This window comes from Oryctolagus cuniculus, chromosome 6, assembly GCF_964237555.1.
Source record: "Oryctolagus cuniculus chromosome 6, mOryCun1.1, whole genome shotgun sequence".
NCBI lineage: Eukaryota > Metazoa > Chordata > Mammalia > Lagomorpha > Leporidae > Oryctolagus > Oryctolagus cuniculus.
The window spans coordinates 144014482-144039119 of NC_091437.1; the positions used below are offsets into that span (position 1 = coordinate 144014482).

At 40.4% G+C, this 24638-nt stretch overlaps 1 protein-coding gene across 2 annotated transcripts in view; it reads right to left on the reverse strand.

The window, feature by feature from the left end:
* Positions 1-24638, reverse strand: part of SAMD12 (sterile alpha motif domain containing 12) — a 485506-nt gene that overhangs the window by 75271 nt on the left and 385597 nt on the right. The window lies entirely within an intron of this gene.

The following is a 24638-nucleotide window of genomic DNA, read 5'->3' on the forward strand; positions in this document are numbered from 1 at the left end:
ATTTTTAGATTTAGATCATGGATTTTATTTAAATTTTCAAATTTGCTTGCATAAATTAGTTTACTACATTGTCTTCTTACATGATAAAGTTCTTGTGCACATGTAGTTATATATCTGTTTAAGTCTTTGTGTTGTTGATTTGGGCAATTTCTTCTTGTGTGTGTCATCAGATCAATCTTGCCCATTCATTATTCTTATCAAAGAACTGATTTTTATTATGATCCTCTATTTTAGTTTTCTACTAGTTTTTGCTATTTTAATCTTGCCCCATTCTGCTGCTTTTTAAAATTTTCACTTGATGATTAACTTAGTATAATATTTTTCTTACATAGGCATTGCAGCCTCATCCCACATATTTTGTTAAATAGTACTTATTTTACATTTAATTTACACACTTTTTATGTTTTATTTATTGACCTGTATGTTTTTTTAACAGTGCATTTTTTAAGTTTTCATAACTACACACTTAAGCATCTTTTTATAATTTGTTTATATTATCTATGGTAAAATAGATTTTTTTTGACAGAGTTAGTGAGAGAAAGAGACAGAGAGAAAGGTCTTCCTTCCGTTGGTTCACCCCCCAAATGGCTGCTATGGCCTGCATGCTGCGCCAATCTGAAGCCAGGAGTCAGGTGCCTCCTCCTGGTCTCCCATGTGGGTGCAGGGCCCAAGCATTTGGGCCATCCTCCACTGCTTTTCTGGGCCACAGCAGAGAGCTGGACTGGGAGAGGAGCAACCAAGACAGAACCGGCACCCCAACCGGGACTAGAACCCGGGGTGCTGGCACTGCAGGCGGAGGATTAGCCTAGTGAGCCGTGGCGCTGGCCTATGGTAAAACAGATTCTTTAAAATTTGTTGAGAGTTGGTTTATGTTCTAGAATGTGATTTTTTTTATATAAATTTTCTATGTCTCCCTTAAAGGAATAACTGCTGTCCAGTAGTTGGAACAGTATTGTCTATATGGACTGGAGGCCACATTGTTCATTATGTTGCTATAGTTTTCTATATTCTACCAAAAGCCTTATCTAAAAATTTCCATGCATAATGTGGAGTTGTATACTTCCTATTGTGATTCTGTTATTTTGCCTTTAATATTTTAAACTATGCTGTTGAGTACATATAGATTCAACATTATTATAGCTTGTTAACTTCAAAGAACGTTAACTTTAAAGAAAATGCACTATACCTCTTAATATCTAGTATATTCCTTTTTACTTGTAATTAGATTCTGCAAGATACTATTAAGGAATATTTTTTTCATTTGTGTGTAATACGAAATTTATAATTTTTGCTTTCCCACTCTGTCTCTCTTTATAAACAGCATTTATCTGAATTTTATCTGATAATGTGTGTACGTGTTTGTTAATCTAGTTTGATAATTTCTATCTTCTAATAAGAGAAGATAGTAAATTTGCATTGATTTTGTTGACTAAAATATATAGATTGGTTTTTACCACTTCACTTTGGGGAATATGTTCCATTATTTTTTATTTTATTATTGCTACCTTCCTTTCTTGGTTTCTTGAGCATTTTTTGGAAAGTGTTTTTCTCTTTTGAGTTTTTCCTTTATAAGTTTAGAAACTGTAGACTACACATATACCCTCTACCACCTGGTTTATGAAAAGTAAGTAGTCTGTGTATTTTTAAAAATAAACAATAGAAACTTGTTTCTTAGGTTCTTGAATCTGGGAAGTTTCTCTGTTGTGAGGGTCTTCTTGGTGGGTCCTCACACGGAAGAAAGGTGTAAAAAGCTTCTTTTGTGTTCCTTCACCCAACACCCTGCCTCCCCCACTTGGTTACCCTCCTGCCTATATCATCTTTTGGCTCCTGGCCTGTGTGTGTGTGTGTGTGTGTGTGTGTAAGACATCTGATTCAACCTGCCATCCTGCTCAGAGCCCAGGTCTTCACACTGCTCTCCTGTCTTCCACACAGTACAGAAGAGCTATTAATGTAGACTAAAAATGTCAGCTCCAGGGTTAGTTTAGCTCTATGAAAAAGAAATTTCTGGAAGGCTTTTGACTTTGATTGTCATATATTTATAATCTAGCATATTTGAATATAAACTGGGAGTGTTTTTTCTAAACATCTGGTCATTCATCTTGCTAGAAACAAAGACAATGCTTTGGGTTTTTTTACTTAGTTTTTTTTTTTTTTTAAGATTTTTATTTATTTGAGAGGTAGAGTTACAGACAGTGAGAGGGAGAGATAGAGAGAAAGGTCTTCCATCTGTTGATTCACTCCCCAAATGGCTGCAACAGCCAGAGCTGCGCCGATCTGGAACCAGGAACCAGGTGTGTCCTCCTGGTCTCCCACGCAGGTGCAGGGGCCCAAGGATGTGGGGCATCATCTACTGCTTTCCCAGTCCATAACACAGAGCTGGATTGGAAGAGGAGCAGCCGGGACTTGACCTGGTGCCCATATGGGATGACGGCACCACGGGTGGAGGATTAACTTACTGTGCCACAGCAGCGGCCCCTACTCAGTTATTTTTAAAGATTTATTTATTTATTTGAAAGAAAGAGTTACAGAGAAGCAAAGGCAGAGAGGGAGAGAGAGTTCTTCCATCTGCTGGTTCACTCTCCAGAAGACCACATTGGCTGGAGCTGGGCCCATCTGGAGCCAAGAGCTTCTTCCAGTCTCCCATGTGGGTGCAGGGGCCCAAGGCTCTGAGCCATCTTCTACTGCTTTCCCAGGCCATGGGAGAAAGCTGGATCAGAAGTGGAGCAGTGGTACTTGAATTGGCACCCATATGGGATGCCAGTGCTGCAGATTGGGGCTTTAACCTGCTGTGCCAAAGTGCCGCACCCACCTCTCCAAATGCTTTGGTTTTGATGCAATAATTTGCTTTTGTAATGTTGACAGGTTTATGAAAGCCTGGGACAGCAGGGAGAAGCTAATTTATTTAATTTGTTTGTCTTGAGTAAAAAAAATGGAATTGTAGTTTCAGCTGATATTCTTTAGCAATCAAGGAAATAAAAAGGATTAGCTCTGGTTAGATACTTTTCATCCATGCTGCATGTTGTGTTCATATACTTACTTTATTCATTCTTTTTTTTTTTTTTTTTTTTTTTTTTGACAGGCAGAGTGGACAGTGAGAAAGAGAGAGTGAAAGGTCTTCTTTTGCCGTTGGTTCACCCAGCGGTGCACCGCGCTGATCCGAAGGCAGGAGCCAGTTACTTATCCTGGTCTCCCATGGAGTGCAGGGCCTAAACACTTGGGCCATCCTCCACTGCACTCCTTGGCCATAGCAGAGAGCTGGCCTGGAAGAGGGGCAACTGGGACAGAATCTGGCGCCCTGCCGGCGCTGCAAGGCGGAGGATTAACCTAATGAGCCGCAGCGCCGGCCACTTTATTCATTCTTTTTTTTTTTTTTTTTTTTTGACAGGCAGAGTGGACAGTGAGAGAGAGAGACAGAGAGAAAGGTCTTCCTTTGCCGTTGGTTCACCCTCCAATGGCCGCTGCAGCCGGCGCACCGCGCTGATCCGATGGCAGGAGCCAGGATCCAGGTGCTTTTCCTGGTCTCCCATGGGGTGCAGGGCCCAAGCACCTGGGCCATCCTCCACTGCACTCCCTGGCCATAGCAGAGAGCTGGCCTGGAAGAGGGGCAACCAGGACAGAATCCGGCGCCCCAACCGGGACTAGAACCCGGTGTGCCGGCGCCGCAAGGTGGAGTATTAGCCTATTGAGCCACGGCGCCGGCTTACTTTATTCATTCTTAAAATAACCCTATAAAATAGTAATTATTGTCCCCATTTATGGATAGGGTACCTGAGACTATATTTTGAGGTTCAACTAATAAATTGGTTCACAGACTCTTCTGCAACTAATTCCATTTTTCACGCCCTTTCTCCTGAACCATGTTGCCTTTCCCCAGAGAAATAGCTCTCAGGAATTCTTTTCGAAGCTGGTAAGAACAATCTTGGTTAGTCTTTCACTGGTAATTTTCATAGCAAACACTGTAGTTATTTACCCAGCATTGGTAGAACTCTGCTAATTGCTAGAGCTCATTCTGTTAGCAAACATGTTATTTATCGAATCCAGAAAGGGTCCGGATTGTGGGAAAACATAAACAGTGATAATATAAACAAATCATTTGAAAGAAAACCTTTCTTTGGGTCCTAGCATCAAACAATTTTTTAATTGTCATTTTTACTTTTGACCAATTATCTCTTATGTAAGCCTCTTTAAACCTCTGAAAGTAATTAAGCTTCCCATAAAATCTTCTGGTGTTGGTTCGTGTCATAAATCTCATACATATATCTGTTTATGTAAAAGTCCATATGGCCCTGCATGCTAATACAAACTTAATGAAATCCCCCTTGCCAATTTCCATGGATTACTCAAGAGTGCCATGGGTAAGCAAATGTTTCTTTATCACTGTGCTTCACCACTATGGAACTTACCCTAAGCAAATCATTCAGGAAAAGATTCCCTGTCCTTGGGTTTCCAAGGGTCCTCCTTTCTCCCAGCTGATTTTAATGCCTAGAGTGGATTCAAGAGAGTTCCAACATCTGGGTAGCCTAGCAAAGAAAACTAGGCACATGGGCCAATTTTCATTTGTCATTGGTTGCCTGCTGCTGTTAAACCCTCACCAGTGGAACACAACCATTTCTGATCAAAACCAGCCTGGAAACAACATACCTAAGTCAAGTCAGCCCACTCTCTAGCCATATGGTTAGGAGAGGGAGTTTGGATCAGTATAATTTAAGGGTCAGTGATCACAAACCCCAAGTCAAATTCGTCAAACTTTCCATTATGAAGCTTCATCCATGATCAAAGCGATCAATAATGCAGTAGAAAGTGAGCTAGAGGAAAGTAAAGGTATACTGTCTCCATTATGTAGCCACGCACATTTGTGAAGTGGGTCATAAGATATCACATATGAGGTTGTAAAAGGCTCTAAATCCTTCTTTGTGCAAGATTTGCCCCCAAATACAACTTGGAGACGAATGTATTAACATGTTCTCCCAGTAGGTATCCCTAGGTCTGCTGTTAAAACAAAATGGGTGTGTTTACATAATCTGGGCATTCAAGAAAAAATTACGCCATTCAGCGTAATTCTCCCAAAGGAGCTGAAACTGAACAGAAACCAACTGCACATCTGGCTCTGGGGGTGCTTCAGCCGCCCATGCAAAAATGAAGATGAATTCCAAGTGGTCAAAAAGCTCAAATATTCATCCCTGACAATTTTTGTTCTACTGAAATGGAAAGTACAACAATTGTTTTTCTGAAACATAAAATACAATCAGCTGGTGTTAACTGTTACTTTTAAGACATTTTGATCTGACATTTTGTCTATTAATTGAGTATGTATGAAAAGGAAAGTACCCTAACACCTTTCCATGCTTTTGACTGGAATGGAAATATAGATCAAACTTGGATGTGTTTTGTGCCTTTTAACATGAGGCAATGATCAGATGTTACCATCTTCTCATTAATGTTTATCAATGTAAGAAGAAATGGTTGCATGAAAAATGATGTAAATATTGTTTTTCTAAAATTTGATTCTAATCATCCATTTCTAGTTAATATTTGAACCATCCTTTGAACTGCAGCCAAGACCACAGCTGTCAGATACAGAACTGAAATAGTTAATTCACAGTTTCCTTGTTTTGACATAGTGGTGTATATTATATTGTTTTATATGCATAAGAGGAACTAAGTAAAAAGTATATTTTAATGTTGTAATCTGGATATGCATATTTCATGCATTGTTGCTTATTTACATACAGCACAATCTTGTTCCCCATGCATCTGAGATTTCAGCTTTTTCCAGGCAGCTCATGGGAGACAAAAGCCTGTCTTTGTGGGATTCACTTCACCAAATAAATGTTGCTTAAACGGACCACTTGAGTGCAGACACAAACACAAAGACATGCATGACTTAAAAAATTTTTTGTGTGTGCAAATAATTCCCTTCCAAAGTATACTACTGAGATTCAGAGTTGACCTTTGTACTTTCTTTCCACCTGCACATGGGACAGGGCTGTTTTGTCTTTTAGTGGTGATGATTGGAGGGTTTGGGGAGATGGAGCACAATAAATGGTCGTGGGCTTTATTCTGTTGCAAGCACTCAGATAAACAAGATCACTAGCCATAACATTTCTTTAGTTGAACAAATTCGAAAAATAAACCCTTGTGTAAATGATAGCACAATACTATCATTCTTAGTCAAAATAAACTTTTTACTTGAGTTGTTATGGTGTTATAGTAAATATTCCCTTAGTGTCATGGACAGCCAAGCAACTTGAGTGGAGCACAGTTCCTCCAAGTGCATCAGTCTCCACTCCAATCAGCCCCATTGCCCACTCTGAGCGACAGGGCGAGGGAGAAGCATGAGTTTGAGATAGAATCAAGAGCAAATTATCAGCACTAATACCTCCAGGGCGACTTTGTATTACAGCCCTCAATAGAAATATGGTGAAGGTAGCCTGGATGTTGCTGATAGTACTTAATTACCTGGAAGGGGCGTAGCAATGGACAGCAAACTCTGGAGAAATAAAAAATTGTGAGTCTGTGTGTAAGAAGCAAATGCCATTCGGCAGCAATAAGGGAAGAGAAAAGGCTCAAGCATTCTGCAGAAACCGGCTTGAGCCTGGCTTCCAGGGAACACATATAAATGGTGACAGGAGGTTATTTTCTCATTAGGCAACTGAGACTTATCTCAATTGTATTACTATATATGTTCTGTGCCCCAAGCACTTTGGTGGGAGAGATTCTCTACAAGAAAGAATTCTTAATAATCACAGGCTATGTCAACCAGCTGCACGGGGGCAGGTGTCTCCATGATTTCAATTTAAGTCGCTGGCGTATACATTCTGCATCCCCCAGCAGAAATTTCAAGGCTGCCTTCATCTGTACTATCTTCATGATCATATCCTACTTAGCATTTTAGCAGCACCTTATGTTTACATGGATATTTTATGTTGTTAGAACTCGTTCATATATTATTTCAATTCAGTGTCAGACACAGTGAGAGGTGCTGGCAAGACAAATATTGTTATTTCTCTTTGACAAATACAGTCGCCAAGGCACAGATTTTCCTAAGGGCAAGGAATTATGTTATTCTAGGATCAAAAAAGTCCTTTGAGAATTCATTTTGTCCTCTGCTTTCACGGGTTAGATGATGAGAGACATCACAGGTGAGTTAGAAAGAGGGAAAGAATTGAGATCCCACAAGGACTTGGAATCAGGCGTTTTTCCTAATTGTGTCATTAGACATGTCCAGTGGAGAGGCTGTCCCCTTCCTTCAAGGGCTTTTCTGTGTGCTGCAGCTGAGAGTGTCCAGGCCACCAGATGCTGCGAGGCAGGTACAGAGTCTGTCTTGCTCACCCTTGACTTATCATTCCCTAGCACAGTACCTACTCCATAACAGGCAGACAATAAATATTTGGTGAACGAATATATGTCTAATAGATAGCAGCCATTTTTTTTAGAAATAGAGCTGTTGACATCTGGTATAAAGTGATAATCTCTAGACTAGAGAAAGCAAAGAACATGTCACTGACATGCCAATCTTCTGTGTGAATGACATGATACATGCAGAAATAGCTCAGAAACCTGCTTTGGGGTGAATGTGGAGAAAGGTTCTGACTCCAACACTGAGATAAGCTGGTAGTGTGCTAAGTAGCCTCAGACTTGGTAGCCTTAAATATAGACCCCTCCTGAGTATAATTTCAGAATGGTTTAAAAGCCCTTCCCCGGTTTCTAAATTGATTATCTCCTCTACCCTCCCTAAAATTTGCTCATCATCCATTTTACTACATTAAAAAGCTCTGGTTCTCCCCAGGGGAAAATTTCAAACCCTGCTTTCTTCTCCTGTCAACTAGGTACAGTTGTAGCCCCTGCTCCAGCCAGGCATTGGACCCTTCGGGTGCTTTTGCCAGGAAGGAGGTCAATAACCAACTGAAGAAAGACATTAGCGATCTCTGTTTTAAGGCAAATCATCTGGAGAAGAGGGTAAGCGATTGGAGCTGAGTGACATTGGATGGTAATAGCTTAATTTGCCTCTGTTACAGTTCATCAGGTCCTTTCACTTCCATTTTCTTGTCTGACCATCATGACCTTATGGTGTGAGTATAAACGATCCTCTCCCTTTTTCTTAAGATGGGTAATGTGGGATTGGAGTGGCCACATCACATTCAAGGTCAAACATGTGACAGGAACTTGAATTCAGGTCTTCTAACCCTAGGTGCATTGGTCTTCTCACTTTCCAAAGGACCTGGAGTCAAAGGGAAGGTAAAGGTACCTCTCCCTCTTATCTCTCCTGTATAGGCTGGTGTACGTCATCAGTTGAGCAGATAGAAAGCTGGGCTCCGGCTGCTGCCTGAAGTCCAAAGAACTGCTGACTTAGAGAAAGGGAAACTTTTGTGTAAACCCCACCTTTCAATTTCCTGCCATTTATTTCTCTTACTTTTCAAACACACAATATTTTGCTCTAAGGTTTAAGAAATTGTTGAAGTTGAAATTCCAATTAACCTCGGCAGTAAATGCCATAACTCTAAGGGAATTTTCATTCTTTATAAAATGAGAATTGACCTCAAATGTTCCTGGAATTTGCTGAAACTGAACAGTTATCAGGCTGTAGATGTTTAAGTGGACAGCACTTAGTTGTGTAGATTGGAAATACAGGGAAAAGGTGCCGATTTTAAAGCAAAGACGTCTATTTTGATCATATAGCCTGTTTTCAACAGTAACGGTTTTCTGCAATCTATTTTATTTTTATATCAGCCACATATATGCTGTGCATATGTGTGCATATAGTATACATATGTATATGTACCCATGCACATGTCTATGAGGGGATTTCACAAGATCCCATGGAAAAACAGAACTAAAAGATAATGCACATTTTCCATGAACTTTTTGAACTGTATATTCACTTACGCTTTTTCTGTTGTTCCTTTATGCATATCATTTAATCCTAAATTAGGTATCAGGTAGAATGAGCTGGACAATTATATTCATGGGTTAAATACACAAACAATAAAAATGCCACTGGGCCTAGACATATCACAAATAAAATCCAGTTCTAAGTGTGGCTATATGTGGAATTTCATGTTACCTCAATATTTGGCCACGAGTGGTGGAGAAAAATACGTAACGCTCCTTCTCAGGCACTTTACTTTTAAAGGAAATATTGTCTCTGGAAAAAACAAGATATTGCTTTGTAGACTCTCTCAGATCAGTCAGAGAGAAGGAGGAAGGGAGGGAGGGAGAGAGAGAAGGAATGAGAGACAGAATGAGAGAGAGAGAGAGATCTCTTCTATTTGTTAGTTCACTCCTCAAATTCCCCCAACAGCCAGAGCTAGCTGAAGCCAAGAACAAGGAATTCTATTAGGGTCTCCCAAATGAGTGGCAGGGATCCAAATGCTTGAGCCATCAATTGCTGCTTCCCAGGACGTGCGTTAGCAGGACTTGATCTCAGGCACTCTGATATGGGACACAGGTGTCCCAAGCAGAGGCTTAACCCACTGTGTTATAACATCTGTCCTGTGGTGCTCACTTTTAAAGAACAAAGATGGGCCGGGTGCCACGGCTCACTAGACTAATCCTCCACCTAGCGGCGCTGGCACACCGGGTTCTAGTCCTGGTCAGGGCGCCGGATTCTGTCCCGGTTGCCTCTCTTCCAGGCCAGCTCTCTGCTGTGACCAGGGAGTGCAGTGGAGGATGGCCCAAGTGCTTGGGCCCTGCACCCCATGGGAGACCAGGATAAGTACCTGGCTCCTGCCATTGGATCAGCGTGGTGCACTGGCTGCAGCGCACCAGCCGCGGCGGCCATTGGAGGGTGAACCAACGGCAAAGGAAGACCTTTCTCTCTGTCTCTCTCTCTCACTGCCCACTCTCCCTGTCAAAACAAACAAACAAACAAACAAACAAACAAAACAAAGATGGCTCTGAGTTATAGCCTTCATGCCAATAAAATGGGTAGAATAAGGTGACTTTAAATACTGCCTAAACCTCCCTGTCACCAATTTCATTAAATGAAGTCTTTCCTCATATGGAGATATTTTAAAAATTCATGGACAAATGGAATTAAAAGCATGAATTTCGGTGCAAATTTTATTTTAAATCCATACCTAGTTTTTTTCAGAATATTCATTTTCCATCTATTATGAAAGAAAACTTTCACACCAAAGTAAACTCATTATTGCATTTTTCCATGTTTAAAGTGCCATCATATGTGTGCTCTGTTAGATTCCTTATAAGCAACCTTGATGATCACTTCTTACCCTGATCATCTGTTTTTTCATTTTGCTACTCAGTGTCTCTATGACCCTACATATCTTTTTTTCTGAGCTGTAAAGATGAGTTGTTTTAAGGACGAATACATGTAGAGCAGTTTGTGCCTGGCATGTCAGAATACTTACTTTTTAAAGGTGAGTAAAACAATTCACCCATCTTTTACAGTTTGAGTATGCAATTGGCTTGAAGAAGAGCTATCTAATGTGAACTCATAACTCCCTTGAAGCAATATGATTTGAGAAATGTTCATACTGAATTTTACCAGAATCAGCTTACCCTGTTTGGAACATCTGCACAATTAGGTTGACAAGGAAGTGATGGTGACTGTACCTTCAGATCATTATTCATAAGGAATTTGAAATAGTCCCACTTATCCCTATACCTAGACAAAAGAATGGAATATCAAGACCGACTGGAAATGTTGGTGTCAAATCCACTAAATTCTCTTGGAATTACCAGAAGTGACATATGTATACTCAATGTTGGCTATAGGAAAAACTTGCAGAAGTTGTGATTCAAAATTCAACTGTTTTGCAAACTACATGATTCCAGGCACACAAATGTCAAGATTGAATGGGACACTATAGTTACTAAGTATATGGCACAATGGGTGTCCAGTAACCAGTAGCTATCACTATTATAAAAGCCTGAGGATCTGAGAACTCTTGCTGGATGTAGCAGGGCTGGCTATGGAACTGCATGGCCTGAGTCTGGTAGTGGGGGTAAGCAAGTTATAGAGGGCCCTTCTGTCTGATATACAGTCAGGGATGGTACTTTTTTACTTTGTTGGGGCCTGTTCATATCTGAGCAAGGTTTGCTTCTTATTTCTCAGCAGGCCCGTCTTCCTTCTTCCTTGTGAAACCAATCCCATCTTCTCTTCCTACCAGCATCTTTAAAAAAAAATAAAGGCTTAAAGAAAGCCTTAAAGAAATAAAGCCTTAAAGAAAGAAATAGAAGAGAATACCAAGAAATGGAAAAATCTTCCATGCTCATGGATTGTAAGAATCAATATCATCAAAATGTCCATTCTCCCAAAAGCAATTTATAGATTCAATGCAATACCAATCAAGATACCAAAGACCTTCTTCTCAGATCTGGAAAAAAATGGTGCTGAAATTTATATGGAGGCACAAGAGACCTCAAATAGCTAAAGCAATCTTGTACAACAAAAACAAAGTCGGAGGCATCTCAATACCAGATTTCAGGACATACTACAGGGCAGTTGTAATCAAAACAGCATGGTACTGATACAGAAACAGATGGATAGACCAATGGAACAGAATTGAAACACCAGAAATCAACCCAAACATCTACAGCCAACTTATATTTGATCAAGGATCTAAAACCAATTCCTGGAGCAAGGACAGTCTATTCAATAAATGGTGCTGGGAAAACTGGATTTCCACATGCAGAATCATGAAGCAAGACCCCTACCTTACACCTTACACAAAAATCCACTCAACATGGATTAAAGACCTAAATCTACGACCTGACACCATCAAGTTATTAGAGAACACTGGAGAAACCCTTCAAGATATTGGCACAGGCAAAGAATTTCTGGAAAAGACCCGGGAGGCACAGGCAGTCAAAGCCAAAATCAACTATTGGGATTGCATCAAATTGAGAAGTTTCTGTACTGCAAAAGAAACAGTCAGGAGAGTGAAGAGACAACCGACAGAATGGGAAAAAATATTTGCAAACTATGCAACAGATAAAGGGTTAATAACCAGAATCTACAAAGAGATCAAGAAACTCCACAAAAACAAAACCAACAACCCACTTAAGAGATGGGCCAAGGACCTCAATAGACATTTTTCAAAAGAGGAAATCCAAATGGCCAACAGGCACATGAAAAAATGTTCAAGGTCACTAGCAATCAGGGAAATGCAAATCAAAACCACAATGAGGTTTCACCTCACCCTGGTTAGAATGGCTCACATACAGAAATCTACCAACAACAGATGCTGGCGAGGATGTGGGGAAAAAGGGACACTAACCCACTGTTGGTGGGGATGCAAACTGGTCAAGCCACTATGGAAGTCAGTCTGGAGATTCCTCAGAAACCTGAATATAACCCTACCGTTCGACCCAGCCATCCCACTCCTTGGAATTTACGCAAAGGAAATGAAATTGGCAAACAAAAAAGTGGTCTGCACCCTAATGTTTATTGCAGCACAATTCACAATAGCCAAGATCTGGAACCAACCTAAATGCCCATCAACAGTAGACTGGATAAAGAAATTATGGGATATGTACTCTTTAGAATACTATACCGCAGTAAGAAACAACGAAATCCAGTCATTTGCAACAAAATGGAGGAATCTGGAACACATCATGCTGAGTGAAATATGCCAGTCCCAAAGGGACAAATACCATATGTTCTCCCTGATCGGTGACAACTGACTGAACACCAAAAAGGAAACCTGTTGAAGTGAAATCGACACTATGAGAAACGGTGACTTGATCAGCATGGCCCTGTTAATGAACAACTTAATACATTATCCCTCTTAGTAGTTTTTTTGTCTGTTCTACTTAATATGACTGGTTTAATTCTGTAATTAATCCACAGTTATTCTTAAGTGTTGAAATTTAACTGAAATGTGATCCCTGTTAAACATAAGAGTGGGGATAAGAGAGGGAAGAGATGTACAATTTGGGACATGCTCAAGCTGACTTGCCCCAAATGGTAGAGTTAGAAACATACCAGGGGACTCCAATTTAATCCCATCAAGGTGGCATGTACCAATGCCATCTCACTAGTCCAAGTGATCAATTTCTGTTCACAATTGATCATAATGAAAGGACTAAGAGTCAAAGGGAGCACATAAACAAGTCTAGTACCTGCTAACACTAACCGATAGAATAAATAAAGGGCAGAGTGATCCAACATGGGAAGCGAGATACTCAGCAGACTCATAGAATGGCGGATGTCCTAAACAGCACTCTGGCCTCAGAATCAGCCCTAAAGGCATCCGATCTGGCTGAAAAGCCCATGAGAGTATTTCAGGCATGGAAAGCCAAGACACTCTGGCAAAAAAACAAAACAAAACAAAACAAAAAAACACCTAAATGAAAGATCTCTGTGAGTGAGATCCCAGTGGAAAGAACAGGTCTTCAAAGAAGGAGGTACCTTTCTCTGAAGGGAGGAGAGAACCTCCACTTTGACTATGACCTTGTCTAAACAAGATAAGAGTCGGAGAACTCAAGGGGCTTCCATAGCCTTGGAAACTCATGACTGGTGCATAGGGAGATTACTGATGCCATAAACAGGAGTGTCAATTTGTAAAGTCAACAACAGGAGTCACTGTGCACTTACTCCTCATGTAGGATCTCTGTCCTTATTGTGTTGTACATTGAGGCTTAATGCTATAACGAGTACTCAAACAGTATATTTCACTTTGTGTTTCTATGGGGGTGCAAACTGTTGAAATCTTTACTTAATGTATACTAAACTGATCTTCTGTTAAAAAAAAAAAAGAAGAAATTATCAACTCCCAACTTGACTCTCACTGGGATTAAACATGACAATAGGTCTGATCTGATTTCATCATCATTTAAAAAATCATCTATTATTTTTCACTTTATGTTTCTGTGTGGGAGCAAACTGTTGAAATCTTTACTTAATGTATGCTAAACTTATCTTCTGTATATAAAGAGAATTGAAAATGAATCCTCATGGGACTGGAAGAGGAGAGGGAGCGGGAAAGGGGAGGGTTGTGGGTGGGAGGGAAGTTATGGGTGGAGGGGGAAGCCATTGTAATCCATAAGCCATACTTTGGAAATTTATATTCATTAAATAAAAGTTAAAAATAAAATTAAAAAAAATTTTATAAAAAAAAGAAATAAAGGCTAACAGCAGCACTCTCTTAGCCTATTGAGATGAGAACATTTTCTTCTGTTACCCCTGAGGCCATGTGTCATAAGCTGGCAGGGTTGTCTATGCCAGGGTGATGGGACCAGGCAACTGGACACATGAAGAGAGCTGATCAAAGCAGGAAGGAAGGAAGCTCTAGAGTTCGCAGGATTGGCAGCTCCTCCACGTGCCAGAAGAACTAGGCGGTTCCATTGAGCTCGATAAGGGAGGTTTGAGGAAGCCAGGTTTAGGATAAACAGCTTAAACACTTGTCACAGCATGTAAGTTCAGAATCAACCCTTAGCTTCTCTTGAGAGATTCCCATGTAAAATCGCATACCTGTATCTACCATGTTGAATGAACCTGGGAAGGCAGCCTGGCCGCCTGTGCCTGAAGCTCTCAGACCCTTGTTCTGGTACTCACTCTCTCTACAACCCTACAGATTTTTTCCTGAGCTGTAAAGATGAGCTGTTTTTAGGATGAATACATGTAAAGCACTTTGTCCCTGGCATATCAGAAATGATCAGCAAACTCAGCATCCAGAACCAAGACACTGATCAAGGAAGAATGTTCTTTAATTCCAACAGCAAAATGAGAAGTCAAGACCAAGAGCCAGGAGAATGAAACGAAACAGTTTATTGATGACAATCATTGTAATAGTGCTGGGAGTTATAGGAAACCCTAAACTTGATATTTATCAACTTGGCTCAGTTTTCACTAACCTGTATAACTCACCCTATCAATCTGTAATAAAGAGTAAACAAAAAGAGGACGGGGTGGGGCAAAGGGAAATTTATGAGGCTTGTCCCTAGGGGTTTTTCTTGTTTGCTGTTTTGGTTTCCTATGATTGCAGTTTCTCGTTTTTTTTTTTTTTTCCCCCCTCCCCCTGCTATCTTAGAGAGGTATTGTGAAGCACGGACCTTCATGAATTTATGAGTGTGGCTGTGCTCTCCAGACCTGGCTGGTTCACACAAAAGCCCCTAAAGACTCTGTGGCCTGAAGAGTCATGTTTTCTACTCACGCTGAACCTGACATTGGCCCATGAGGATGGGAAGATTATTGGAAAACTTCCACTACTCCAAACTGTTTAACTTCAATCCCATGTACTTGCCAGAGGAAGAAAGAATATTTACATGAAACTCCAAGGACTGATCTTCCAAAAGACTAAAGTTTTGCCTATCAGCAGCAATAAATTTCTCTAATCATAAAAATAACCTCAGAAATGATAATAATTTTGAAAAAAGATTTGTTTATTTGACAGTTACAGAATTGGGGGTGGGGAGAAATCTTCCATTTGCTGGTTCACTCCCCAAATGACTGCAATGGTCAGAGCTTGGTTAGGCCAAAACTAGGAGCCAGGAGCTTCTTCCAGGTCTCCCACATGGGTGCAGGGGTCCAAACATTTGGGCTGTCTTTTATTGCTTTTCTTAGGCCATTAGCAGCGAGTTGCATTGGAAGTGGAACAGCTGGGACTCAAACTGGTTCCCACAAGGGATGCCAGTGTTGCAGGCAGCGGCTTTACCTGCTATGCCAGAATGCCAGCCCCAACAATTGTTATCTATGATAAAACTCTGTGCTAGATTTCATAGGGTCTCTCTTTAATCCTTAGACCAGTGCTGCAAAGTAGGCATTACTGCCCCAAATTTACAAGTATAATGGCCGGGGCTCAGAGATGCATCAAATATCATAATGTCTGGTAGAGCTGGAGAGAAATTCACATCTCTGTGAGCACAAAGCTTTCCTTTGCTTCTCTCTTCCTGCCAATTGTCTGTAACAATCTTCAGAGAGCAAGGGAACTCCAATTTGGCTGCCTTGGACCATCTTTCCCATTCCTTTCTTTTCCTTCTGGAATTGAAGCTTGTAAGCATTGGAGACTAGCACTCTCAGACGATGACTTTGGATTTCTCGGAGAACATTACACACTACAATTACTTTACAATAATTAATGAGAAACAAATATTTTTTTTTGTAAAAAAAGCAACCATTCATTTAAAAATGATTTTAATTTTATAATGACTGGTATATAATTATAGCAGAACAGAGCTATTTGGTTAGAAGAATAACTTCAAAGATTAGAGCCCATTTACTGTTATTTGCTTCAGGGTTCTAATTACTTTGCAAACCACCAAAATGTTGTATATGATTACTAACAGCATTCAATAGTGGCTCTGAGGGAACTTGAACCAATACCTTTTTTTGAAGTCCTATTAACATGTGGGAAATAAACAATAAATACTAGGGGCATGTATACATGAAGTCTTCATTACTTTCCCACTTTGTTGTTAGTTCAGGTCTCCCATGCCAGAAAGGTAAAAAATAAAACCCAACATGTCTTCCTGGTCATTTTTGAAATAAGGCCAACAAAAGATAAGAGAGGAACAATAAACACAGTATTTTTTTTTCCTGTAATATATTAGCAAATCCTAGTAACTTCAATTTGGTTCCATTACATTTCCAATATGTGCATGCATCAATTCATCTTCTTTTCTTCCCATAGTTAAGATTTATGTACTTTATTAATCACCTTGTGACAGTCATCTCAGCAGTTTCATTTAGCAGAGTAAACCAGTCAAACCATGTCAGACTCCTGGGGACGTCAGGTGGCAAACTGTGGATTCCCGGCAACTTGAATTACTCTAGCCAATAGGAGATTTTTTTCAGAGTGATCCATCTTAGGATCATGTAATATATCACATCTGCCTCTGCTCTCCTCCTAATTGATAGGTTGAAATAGAGACACCTGCTACATCACAAAATGTCCCCCTAAAGCTGCCTTGGCATATAGGTTCCTTGGCTACAATGGATCAAAATGGCAGGCAGTTAAATGTTCTGTTTTCCAACTACAACATGAATGATGTGAAGGGCCCATGTGGCATTCAGAAAGCCCACATCCTCCAAAGGGCTTTGACAAACAGCAGCAACCTTCCCTGCACTCACTGCATGCTCAGGTGGGTGAAAAATGTGATGCTGCCAGGTGTGATGGACCAGTCATTCATGCTGCTTTCTCAGCTTATAGTATGTTAACCAGAACGGTGGGCTGCTGGCAATCTACTTAAGTGTTGTCACCTGTTCAAATTCTTGATCAGGCTGTATTTTTTTAAAATCATTTTTTCTGATGCCAACTCTATTATCCCTAAAGTTCTGAAAGGGCACAATTCTAAGCTTAATGCAATATCAAATGATTTTCAAATACCCTTTGTTAAGTCTCTAAGGTATGTTTAGGTTAACTGACATCTTCCTTTGACATACATATAGTTGGACTCCAAATGTAGCTATAATCAGAAGGAAGCAAATTTACAAAATCATGCATTTAGAGGAGGTATCTAATGAGCGTTTTTAGCTCTTGCCTAAAGCTGAATCTTTTTGGGGGCACTTTTCACAATAAAGAACTCAAGAAAGATTCAATGACTTGGCCCACTTGCAAAGGGTCAGCTAAGTAAAAATTATAGCCCTTGTACAACAGCATAGCCCATGAGACCAAAAATAAAAGTGACCAGTGAGAACTATGGAGAGGGAAACAGGTTATCACAGTGTTATTTCTACTGTCATTGAAACGTACTCATACTTCCAAAACCTGGAAATTAATAGCACTCAAAAGTCAGCCCTCTAGGTTTATAAAGGAAGTGTTGTTTACCAAAGAGACTCCTAGACCAGAAATTGAGAGATTTGTTTTCTAGCCTTGGCCTTGACTAAATGGGAGCTCCTTAGCTTGGGCCCTCAAAGCTGCCACAGAAAGGGTTGGGGATAGGTAGTAGTTACTAACCAGTCATGCAAAAAATGGCAGTGCTCTCTGTTGCTTATAAAATTTTCACAGATATCATACATTTACTCATAATACGATTACCCAGGTTAATCAAAATATCACATTTGTTTTTTGTTTAAATCACATTAACTAAGGGAGGTAACACTAGCTATTTCATGCCAAACAAATGCTCTGGTTGGAGGGTCATGTTTTCACTTACTGGGAAGTCAAGTTAATTGCTACCTAATAAATGCAAATTGTAAAGAGAATCTTTCAAGAAGTACAACTCATAGGGAAAATAAGTTTTCAATGGGAACTTAGAGGTGGCTGGTTTAGAAATGGCTTCACAAAAATCTCAGCTCAGGTTTGTTATGACTACAAATATGTAAAATGAAAAAAATTCTTGTCTTTTTCTATTATCTACTGAGTTTTAGTGTAGAACTGTTTTTGTTTTGTTTACTAAATCCATTGTTTTACAATTCCCTTCCCCTTCCAACCTGTATATACCTGCAAAAATCGTATTTTAATCAAACCTCCCAATTTCCATGGCTTACTCACTCCTCGCTTCACTGGCCTAATGATTTTAATAAGCAGCTTAAAAGAAATGCTGGCTTGTACTTATATTTAAATTTAATTATACACAGTTTCTAGTACAACAAAAACCTTAAAAGTCTTCTCCTATTTGTGGCAGTGTTTCACTGTGTTTATTTGTTAGGGACTCTAACAAGGTCGGTTCACTTTCTTTCTCTCTCTTTCTAGATTAACACTACACAGAAAAGAAAGCAGTCTAATGTTCCATCATTTGAGTGTGTAGATGAAGAGAAAAGACAGAGTCCCTCCCCAGGCCACAGCTTGGATGCTCCCCTTCCATTTGGTTCCACCTTTTCTCACAATTTTCTCACAGGGGAAAAAAAACAGGAAGTGGAAAAAAGAATGACATGGCAAGTCAGTTAGTAATCACAGTCCCTGTGGAATGGGAAACAGAATTCCCTTTATGGTCTAATGATTCTTGAGTTTCTTTAATGAAATCAAATCAGGCGAGTTTCCAGCGCCTGGCTGATGTTTCAGAGCCCTGGTTTCCACGTGTCTGCAGCCCTGGAAGGAAATATTTACTAAGTTCCTGGAGTTTCCCTATTAGCATCTATTACCATTTAGTTCCCAGAAAAATATCTGTCATTTTTGTAACACGGAAGGAAAAAGTCCGAGGAACATATGTAAACTGTCATGTGTTTTCTTTGCTTCAAACCACAAAAGAGTGACTTTGAAAGGGGGTGTCAGGTGCATGCAGAGCACCTGACCCTTCACTGACAACTGGTTAGAAATTTAGGAACTGACCTTGAGTATGCTTTTGCTTTGCCTGCTAAAGTAAAAGACACACATCTGTTCTCATCCATGCTCTTGCATGTGTGTCTATAAAGGAAGAAAATGCTACAGGGTGATGCTTCCAAAGCTCAGTGCTATTGCCTACTATGAACAGCACCATGCCAGAGTCAGGAGATCTTGGTAAATCTAATCAAATGCATTCTGGGACCTTTGGATCAAAAGCAGTATTCATAATTCACAGAAAAAACAATACAATGGTGGCTACTTCTGTTCAACACTAATAGTCTATCAGGCTAGTCTAGTCTTTAAAAAAAAAGAGGGAAGAAACCTTGCACATAGGGCATTGTTTTATCTTAGTCTACATTTGAAGATCAGAATTGCTAGGCAGTATACCCAAGACGACATAGGTGTTAATGGCAGAACCCAGTGGACTCCTTTTCCAGATACCTTCAGGATTATACAGCTTATCCTCCTCATTTACATAGAGCAAGAAGATATTTAGGCAAAATAAGCTAGTGAGTATGAAGTATTAAGGCTAGGGAGTTTTTAATACACTCAATGTTATGATTTATGCTAACTTCAAGCAAATGTTATTTTGACGTTTTGTTTCTTGTGGGCCAGAAAAATGTCTGTTTTGTTCACATTAGTGGAGGCACAGGCTAGGCACTTAATCAATAAGTGTGAATGGAAAGATGATGTATAAAATTGAAGGCAAACAAGTCAATTTATATTTGGTTTTAAAATACATGGTTTTCCTCAGCAGTTTTTCTTCTTAAGATTAATTATTTCCTCTTTAGGATCGCCGCAGCCAGCTTGACTCCTCTCTCTCTTTTCTGCTTCTTAACATTCTGGTGAAAATTGGAGTCAGATGTATGCTGCTGGAAGGCAGCTGGAGATAGAAATGCCTAATGTGCAGCCAGAGCCAACACAATCCTCCTTTGGCCCCCTTGGGGCCAAAAGGATATCCCTTCAGGAATCCTAATTCCCTTCCCAACCATTCTACTGGCAAACCCAGATTCTCATGGATTGATACCATGTGGAAGGGACAGGTGAATGAGGATGGATGCTAGTGACAAAAATGAAGTGTCCCTTACCTGACTTAAGACAGAAGTCAACTCTATTGGACCAGTCTTACACTTGACTTCTTAGGCTCTGAATATACATCACAAAGCTAATCATAAACCCACAGTGAAGTAAGATTTATCACACATTGCTCTGCTTGGCAGAACTGTTCTCAAATTTGGGGTGTTCTTGCTTCCCAACCTGAAGACATTCTATTTTCATGTCAGACATATATACCTGTAAGGGCAGGAAGGTGTCCCATGTGGGCAGCAGGGACTTGAGACATCACCTGATGCCTCCCAGGGTGCCCGTTAGCAGGAGGCTTTAATAGTGAGCAGAGGGGCTGGCGCTGTGGTGCAGTGGGTTAACACCCTGACCTGAGGCACCGGCATCCCATATGGGTGCCAGTTCTACTCCTGGCTGTTCCTCTTCTGATCCAGCTCTCTGCTGTGGACTGGGAAAGCAGTAGAAAATAGCCCAAGTCCTTGGGCCCCTGCGTGTGGGAGACCCGGAAGAAGCTCCTGGATCCTGGCTTCAGATGGGTGCAGCTCTGGCCGTTGTGGCCAATTGGGGAGTGAACCATTGGATGGAAGACTTTTCTCTCTCTGCCTCTCCTCTCTCTATGTAACTCTGACTTTCAAATAAATAAATAAATCTTCAAAAAAAATAGTGAGTAGAGGTGGGGCTTGAATCCAGGAACTCTGAACTGGGATGCGAGCATCCCAAGAGGCACAATAGCCACTATCCCAAGTGCCTACCCCAATATTTATTACTTGAAAATTGGAAAAAACAGGGCTTATAAGTCATGTAGAAACAAAAGGAATTTGACATCAATTTTTTTGGCATACCAATTCATTTATAATTCTACATTAATTAGCTACAACACAACATGGAAAAAAAAAGAAAGAATTGGATTTCTCTAATCAGCTGAATTACAAGGTCAGAGCTCTAAATTACTGCTTTCTTGTTTGAGTTGCAAATTATTGGTGAAAAGATATTTTTATTTTTATGCATTCATTTAATCTCTATGTTTATATACTTTCCCCACAGCTATCAGAAAAATGCTGTGATGCAAATATATATTGCAATCCAATAGGTATAGATTGCATTTTTTATCATTCTAAATCATAGCAATGCTTTGAAGATCTGAACCAACCAATATTCTACTTATTTGAAAAGAGAATCATGTCAAAGGAGTACATTTAAGCCCTAAATATCAATGGGTAATAAAAATACATAATTCTACATATGAAAGTATCAGATGCTGGAAATGCTATGGTAATTTTTATTACATAAAATCCTAGGTGTAAAATGTATGTTAAATCCTAGCACATAGAACATGGCTTAATAATCATAATGACAAACCTAGCTTTCAAGCTTTCATTTATAGAGCATTTACAAAGCAGCTCACAATGGGATGTGCATTTAGAAAATCTGTTGAAGAATGAAATCTTGCCTTTAACGAAATCAAAATATAGGTTACAGAGGGAAAGAAGCAGTCAAAGGAAATGATAATGAGCATTTCTCATGGGCTCAGTGTTCAGCAAGGAGCAACACATGTACGTATACATGGATTTTGTAGGCCTGACACTCACAGGAAACCTGCCAGGTAGGTGTATTCATGCCCACATGGCTGGTAGGGAGGCTGAGGTTCAGTGAGGCCATCACATGGCCAAGAGGTGAAGGCCCTCATCCCGAGCTTCATCTCACTCTCTTTCTACCTGCATCCTTGTGATTCCCAACACTTGCTTGTTCGTAGCTTCTCCAATGCATGCTGCTTGTGTTTGAACTTATATTCAATATGTTCCCTGTTTCCACATACAACTCAAACACACTCTCATGGAAGAAAGCCTTCCTTGATTACTAAGCCAGGTAAAGTTCTCCTGTCATATGCCTAGCCTGCAACAAAGTTTTTAAGAATGATTTATTTATTTGAAAGGTAGAGTTGTAGAAAGAGAAGGAGAGATAGGGAGAAGGAGAGAGAGAGAGAGGGTGGGAGAGTGAGGGAGTGAGGGGAAGAGGAGAGAAGGGGAGAGAGGAGGAGGGGGGGGAGAAGGAGGAGGAGGAGAAAGGGGAGAGAGGGAGAGAGGAAGAGAGAGGAGGGAGAGTGGGAGGGAGGGAGAGAGAAAGAAATATCTTCCATCCACTGGTTCACTCCCCAAATAGCCTCAAAGTTGGGATTGGGCCAGGCCAAAGTCAGGAGCCAGGAGATTCATCTGGGTCTCCCACATGAGTTCCAGAGGCCCAAACACTTGGGCCACTTTCTACTGCTTTCCCAGGCATTATCAAGGATATTATCAAGGACAAGGATCAGAAGTGGAGCACCTTAAACTTGACCCAGAGCCAATATGGGATGCTGGCATGTAGGTGGCAGCTTAACCCTCCATACCACGACACATAAAATTTTTAATTCCCTAATTATTTTTAGGAATATTTAATTACTACATATCTCTCATACATATTAGATTCTAAATTCCCTTAGGGTACAGTCTACATGTATGTACAGCATTGAACAAGATACAGCACATATACAGTAGGTACTCAGTAGATGTTGGTGGAGAGACTAGCATCACAGCTGCTCTCTGACAAGCTGAAAGTTGCCTGGCTTTCTACCAAGCCCTTCTACTTTTATTGTGCACAGGTCACCTTATTATCCAAAATGCCATCTTGTATTCTACAAAATAAGCAAAGAAAGCTTTGGTATTTTTTTTTTTTTTTTGACAGGCAGAGTGGACAGTGAGAGAGAGAGACAGAGAGAAAGGTCTTCCTTTGCTGTTGGTTCACCCTCCAATGGCTGCCACGGCCGGCGTGCTGTGGCCGGTGCACCGCACTGATCCGATGGCAGGAGCCAGGTACTTCTCCTGGTCTCCCATGGGGTGCAGGGCCCAAGCACTTGGGCCATCCTCCACTGCACTCCCGGGCCACAGCAGAGAGCTGGCCTGGAAGAGGGGCAACCGGGACAGAATCTGGTGCCCCGAGCAGGACTAGAACCCGGTGTGCCGGCGCTGCAAGGCGGAGGATTAGCCTACTGAGCCGCGGCACCGGCCTAAAGCTTTGGTCTTAATGTCCAGTGGTTAAATATTGGTTCATTCATTCATTCACCCACTCACTTGTTCAAATTAGGTATTTAAGAAATATTTGTTATTCTGTGCTAGGTATTGTTGAATTCTAAGGGTATACACAGGTACATAAAACAGACACAAATCCTTAAGATGAATGGCATTCTAATTTAAAATATTCTAGTTCACAATCTTAATCCAATTTCCAGGTGTCTGTTGTATAAAGTTGTGTGTATAAGGTTGAATGACATATTGCATGCAGACTAACAGACAACTATTAATTAATATAGACATATTAAATATGAGGTCTATGAAATAATGAGGTGGATGTAATGAGAAGCCGTCCATGATGGATGTATTCAAATGACTGTAGTGCTTCTCAGTAGCAGGCGTAGATTCTGCTCATGCTTGCCTGGCTCAGTATGTAACTGGAATGCCTTTTTCACAACTGCCCTCCTGACTGGTTTGTGATTGGAGTTATCACCATGCAGTTTCTTTTCATTTTTCTCTCCAACTTGATAAAGTAAAGAATCTTAAGAACATCTAAAACAATGTCACTTGGGCTCTGATGGTCATTCAAAAAGAAGAGTTACCCCAACATAAAGGCCATGGTCATTTTTTGGGGTAAGGACACAATCCCTGGGCAAATGTGTGGCACAGAGAGTCTAAGTCATATGTCCTATCAGAGTCCTGATTCTACTCCTGTACTCGGTGCTTCTGATCCAGCTTCTTTTCTAACATATCCTGGGAAGGCAGTGGATGATGGTTCAAGTACTCGGGACTCTGCTTCCCCCATGGAAGATATGGATGAAATTCCTGGCTCAGCCCTGGCTATGTAGGCATTTGGTGATTGAGCCAACAGATGCGGTGTCTGTCTATCTGTCTGTCTCTCTCTTTCTCTGTCACTACCTCTCTTTTTTTTACTCTTTCAAATACTTTTTAAAAAAGGACACTACCTTGCACAGTAACTAAGTTCACAGGGACAGCATATACTGGGTATCCAAGCTCTGTATGTTCATTCAAAAAGCCAAAAGAAGAAATATAAATGGCCAGTAAAAAGATGCAAAAATCAATTCAAACCTGTCAGAAAAATAAATGCAGTATAAAGTTGTATTATTCCTAATTAGAAAATATGAAAACATAAAAGAAGATTTAGTTTGGAGAGGTTTTTCAAGGAAGCAAAGCATTATAAGCTCTCAGTGGAAATATAAATAAATAAATATAAATTTTCAGAAGGGCAGTTTGTTCACATGCAAGTATAATATGGATTCTTTAAGATGCTTATAGGGGCTGGCACTGTGGCGTAGTGGGTAAAGCCACTGCCTGCAGTGCTGGCATCCCATATGGGTGCCTG